Here is a 6,000-nt window from a genome sequence, read left to right on the forward strand (position 1 = left end):
ACAAATGCATTTGTACCTGAGTGTCCCTGGGCTGGCCATGCAGCTGTTCTCAGATTTATTTTCCGTATCTGAAGAGTGAAGATTCTAATATCCTCCATACTTAAACTCATAGGGCCAGTCAATGTAAGAATCAGATTAGCTAAAGCATGTGAAAATGGCTTAATGACATATAAATGTTATGTTTACATTTATTTAAACTTGTGGACAATGTACAAATATACAAATAACCACTTATTTGGTGAATCAACTCTCTTAATCCTTTCTTTGCCTTCCAACTTGGAACACTAAACTGTTTGCCAGTCTCCTCGTATAAACATTTCCTGACCTTTCACCCCATCCCCAAATCTTAGCTAAATGCTCCTCATCTATGGTTCAGAGAACCCTCTGCATAACTGCACGACAGCACTTACCACAGAACCTTGACAGGATGTGTCTCTGCCTGTCTCCTCCACTAGACGGTGGGCTCCTTGAGGGCTGCAGCGGTGTGGTTTTTACTTTTGCGTCTCCCATTCCCTGCGTAATACTTGGCGCATTGGCCATGCTCCTAAACGTTTACGAAACTGATCATAAAACTTGGAGGCACTATGATGACTAGTATATTTTTAAACAAATATTCTCATTTAAAAATATTATTCCACTTGGCTGGTTGACAACTTACAATAAATATGACTTTGCAATTTCTAGTTGGAAACCTCTTAATTTCTTAATTGGCTTCATGCAATTTATGTTACATCTAATAGAAAGCAATAAGTAATTTTTCTGCTTTTAATATTACTAGAAATAGTTTTTGCAAAACATGAAAATTCTTTGCAACTTTTTCCTTTTAAAGTTCTACTGAGCAGTTTATGGAATGGCAACTTGCCAAATGGTGATCCATTTTCTCAAAAACATCGTTTGAGACCGTGCCAACGAGGCACACTGTGCTTATCTACTGCATCATAGTACAGTCACATAATTCGTGCAAAATTATGTTTGACATTAAATTATAAACCCTTAGCGTAATAATAAAAAATAAATAACCCTAAAAGCAAATTAAAAATATGTTTTCACTGGAGCAGGTTATTAGCCCACTGGAAACTTGATCTGTCCTAGTCAAGCCATGGGCATGCTTCCATTTCTGGAGGGGTTTGAAGTTTCTCTCTGCACAGAGAAAAAATCCCTAATTCATGAAGGGAAAATTAGCTAATAAAATAATTTTTTCCTCCTGAACTGCTCTGTTGATGAAAACATGTCCATTGCAATCATAGAAATGAGTGACTTTTCAAATAAAGTAGTTTGTGTTGCCATAAACAGAAGGATGGTAAGGCCATCACTGTTCTTTGCCAAAGGAAAGGGTAGCCAGCTATGTCCATCTTTTTCTACTGCAGTGTTCATATAATTAGCCTCTTCTTGGGGCTGAAGTAGCCCAAATGAGAGCCCACCAGAGAGATCTGGGTTCTCTCTGAGTTTGTACATCGTGAAGCAAAAAACTAACAAACACAAAAACCACCTCTCTGGCCAAAATATTATAATGATGAAAAATACTTCTACTTTATTGCACCTGGTATTTCAATCCTTGTAACTGTTTTAATGTCTCAATAGGTATTCTCTGTGTTGACAGACCTGCTAATTATAGATGAAGATTTTCGTTGGGGTCGAAACGGTCATTCCTGGCTTCTGATATACAGATCCAAGAGTTTACCTTCTGCTTAAAGAACAATTTGCTGCAGCAGGCCTGCCCTTAAATTATTATGTATGTTTCTGCAATGATAAGCCACAATAAAAACCATGCAACAATAGTAAGATTTCTCTCTGATTTATTTGTGAGGTTTAATTTTAATTGGTTTTCTTATTAAGTGTAATACTTATTCTTGCTTATTTGTAGTTAAAAATTAGTGCTGTTTTTCTTGTAGATAAAATATATTTTTTGCATCTGTACAAATGTTTATGAAAGATAATTTGTGTTTCTTTATAAAAACATCAAAGGGGGGTATGTTTTCTTTAATATACTGAGAAATAAACCCACAGACCAGACAGACTGCATCTGTGGGGAAGACACAGGACTACATTTTACCCAAGATAATATTTCAAAATGATTGCCAGGTAACCTGCAAAATTGTAATGTGTTCTGCTGCCAAATTCATTTTAGCATTGGGAATTAATTTTCCAACATGATTTTGGAAGTAAGAGGTGAATTAATTATTGCAGGCACGGTGATATCATTGGAAGTCTGAAGTTAGACAGTGATTCAGATGAACACGAAACCAGTAATATAATTGGACTTGGTTCCTTTATCTTTCAAGGGCTCTTTTACATGACAACACAATATTCACACTGTTCCAAGGGATACCTTTGGCACTTCTACAATTCTAATTTCTTTCCATGCTTGCTAGTTCATTGTTGATTCTTGGAACCCAAGCAGGACAGAGGGGGTGGAGCAGGGCTCTTGTCCGCCTGCCTTTCTCAAGCAAGCCCCAGGTCTCCAGTTAGCCCAGGGAGCATTCGTAAAACTTTTCCTCAGAGACCAATTAATTGTTCTCCTTAGTGAGGAATGCAAACCTTTGCTATAAATGTCAATGGGACTGGTGACTCTGAAGGGATCTGGAGGTGAACTCCGGTGCAGGGGGCACTGGGAAGGATCACGAATAGTCTCCAGGAGGAGGTGCACGTTTAGGCCCACCATGCATGGCTGCCCTAGACCAGAAGCAGAAGACAGAGTCAGGTGGTTTAAATCTTTCCCACAGACAAGTTTGGAATGTTGTCAAGTAATATGTGTTTGCCCTTGATATTAGAGATCCAAAAGACTGTCTGAGCAGTGAAAATAAGTCCCAGGCCTACAGAGAGGAATGAAATGACAGTAGCTTGAAAGGCAGCGGAATCTATCTCTACAAACAATTCCTTTTCCTCAGTTTTTCTGATTTTCCCTCAGTTTTAGGGTGTATATGGTGTTCATCCTTTTCTTTCTTTTGTTTTCCATTTCTTTCATTTTTAAAGAACAGAATTACATTAGTAAACACAATATTAAAATTTATCTGATAATATTTGTTAAGAGGTTCACATTCTGTGAGAAGTGTTTTTTTCCTTTATTTCTTTCCATATTAATGGGTGTAAAAGAAACTTTAGCTGGTAAGCAGAGGCCATTTATATAACACAAAGTAGTAGCTTAAACAGCGCAGATGGTTTTCTGGGACAACAGGCTTCCTCAGCCTGGAGTTTACTCACTTGGTCAAAGGATCATTGGTTATGAGCTAGCAGCACTTGTATTTGGCCTTTGAATTCCAGATTGAATATCTCTCCCTTGGCTGAATTTTATTACCATGTAATAAAATAAAATCCAAGGTACTTAAACTCTTCTTAATGAGGACTACCAAAATATTTTTTAAAGTTATTCTGTGGCTCTCCCTTTCTACTCTCTATATTTTAATGAGTTTTGAAGAAAAAAAATATAAAATGAATACTTAGACCATGTCTATGTAACATTAATATAATGATGGGGACATAAAAAATCAAATCATCAGTCATTTGGTTTGTCAAATGTTGAAAGGAAATAACCAGGGTTTTTATTTTGTTCTTTCATTTTTTTTTTGCCTGCTGAGCTGATCAGACTAACTAGGTATTCACCTCAGAATTAAGGCATTTATAACTGGTTTCAAAAGAGGAAATAAGGCCTCTTATACATCATTTCTCTCAGTTGTCCTTTTATTTTCTTCTTTCTTGACCACTTGTTTATTTTAAACTTGGATTTGGATACAAGGTTCCCTTAAAAAAAACAACAAATGAACCAACAAAACCCGTATCGCCAATTCTAGTATTTTTGAAGATTCTTATTTTTAATTCTCACCTGAGGACATGTTTATTGATTTTAGAGAGAGAGGAAGGGAGAACGAGAAATATCAATGTGAGATAGAAACATTGATCAGTTGCTTCCCATACATTCCCTGACCAGCGACTGAACCCGTTACCTTTGGTGTGCCGCATGGCATTACAACGGACTGAACTGCCCGGTCAGGGCTAAGATAGACACACACACACACACACACACACACACACACACACACACACACACATTTTAAATATGGGGAAACATTTTTTCAGCATGAAACTAAATTGATGACTAGAACACAAGATTTAGATCCTTTTGTTGCTTATACACTAAGTAAATTACTGTAACATATGTACAGAACACACGTAGGCTCATTTAAAGAAGACTGTAAGCAGAGAGTTTGTTGTTATTTTCTTAAATATCATATTTGACTATTTTACTTTTCTGTTGTAGGGTTCCTCTCCACTGTAAAAGTAAAATAGGCAACTAGGTCAATATCATGGCTACATCAGGTGGAACTACTTTACCTGCCTTGTTGAATGGAGATGAAACCATTTTCAAATAACTCCCACTTGACTTTTTCAAAGAGAAGCAATATAGGCTCTTCAGGCATTCTGCATGCAGTTATTTGAAGTTGCATTAATTTTGTATCAGATAAAGAAAATCACACATATCTCCTCAAACCAACACACAGAGCTGCACAGAGTACACTGGCTGTGTCTCTTGCTAGCATATGGTATTCATCATTAGCAGTAGCAGCAGCAGCCACCTCTTTTAGTTGACTGGTGGAAAATAGAGCCCCAACTCAAATCTCTGTCTGCTCGCCATAGCTTTTTCCAGTTAAATTGGTACCACAATCTGTATGGTTTCATCACTCCATTGGCAGTTTAATATAAACATCTGTTTCCAGTCTTTTATATCCTATCTGAGATTTATTCAGTCCCTCTGAGTTATCTGTCCTTTTCTCCTTCCCCATTTATTTCCCTTGACTTCTAAATGATGCTATATTTTCCAGAATTTCTTTGGTCTTTTGCTCAGATGTATGCATCGTTAATGTATTTAATTATCTTTTTTTTTCTTCCTGGAGCCTGAGCTGTTTGTTTATAATCTATTCCCTCCCTATAAATTATGAAGGTCTGTACCCTCACAGCTCAATTTTCCTTGAAAATACAGTAACACAATCCCAGATTTCAATGATGAAGGTGATTATTTTATTGTGATTGGCATCAAAATCAAACTGTGAAGAATTTTATTCAAGCTAAGTGATTTTGTCCATTCTCCACCCATATTTTGCATTTACCACTGTAAAGCACATGCATTTGAAGGCCCTAGTGCTCAGGATTTATTTTTCTTTCTCTTCCATTAAATATATAATGTTGGAAAGTAAGGGCATTTCCTGCGAGGTAATAATCTGTTGTAGAAGCAGAGACCCTGAATCAAAGGCGGTAGAGTCTTTTAATTCAACTATTGGTTAAATGTCAGGCAATGTCTGACCAAGAGGTCATTATTATTAAGTCAACAAAAGCTTTTATTTTCTTATCTCCTTTTTATTTTGGGAGCTGTTCATAAAGATTGATGCTGTGTGAGTCACTAACTGCAAGAAAATGGTGGAATTCTGTAAACAATTGGCAAGCAGAACTTTGTTCTTATTGTCCCATTAAGCTTAATATGAGGTGTTAAATTTAATGAAATGTGGTGAGTGAAGTGTTATTTTCTTATTGGTTACTGTAACAGTCATTAACAAGTAGGACACGACTAGTACTGAAAATAGAATACTGTATCCATGACAACACAGAGTTCAGCTTTTCCGTTTTCAGCAAATGGGACAGCAATTACTTAATATTTTCTTGATTTATTAATTTCCTTATAAGTGGGAGTAACAAGAAGACTCTTGAATGAGGCAGTTAATTGTCCAAATTAGGTAAAAATTTTAGTTACATCACATATAATAATATAATAATATAGTCTTTCATTCATTCCTATAAACATTCATTGAGATCCTACTACATGGTAGATATCATGCATATGGAAACCAATGAGATGCAGTTTTGGTCCACAAGTTGTTTAGGGTCTATTAGTGCAGTTGTTTGCAAAGTAGGGTCTCTAGACAACCAGCATCAGCAGTACTGGGAACTTGTGAAAAATGCAGATTTCTAGACCCTTCCAAGACCAGTTGAATCACACACATGCTGGTGAGG

At 36.5% G+C, this 6,000-nt stretch overlaps 1 long non-coding RNA gene across 3 annotated transcripts in view; it reads left to right on the forward strand.

Moving 5' to 3' along the window:
• LOC119056655 (uncharacterized) overlaps positions 1–1,778 on the forward strand; it is a 121,613-nt gene extending 119,835 nt beyond the window's left edge. For all 3 annotated transcript variants that reach the window (XR_008392555.1, XR_008392556.1, XR_005083916.2), the window contains exon 4: positions 1,582–1,778. This is a non-coding gene — a long non-coding RNA (uncharacterized LOC119056655). The remainder of the gene's footprint in view (positions 1–1,581) is intronic.
• The last annotated feature ends 4,222 nt before the right edge of the window (positions 1,779–6,000 follow it).

The sequence above is a fragment of the Artibeus jamaicensis genome, unplaced genomic scaffold (assembly GCF_021234435.1).
Source record: "Artibeus jamaicensis isolate MK-2021 breed Jamaican fruit bat unplaced genomic scaffold, CSHL_Jam_final contig_603, whole genome shotgun sequence".
In the NCBI taxonomy this organism is placed as follows: Eukaryota; Metazoa; Chordata; class Mammalia; order Chiroptera; family Phyllostomidae; genus Artibeus; species Artibeus jamaicensis.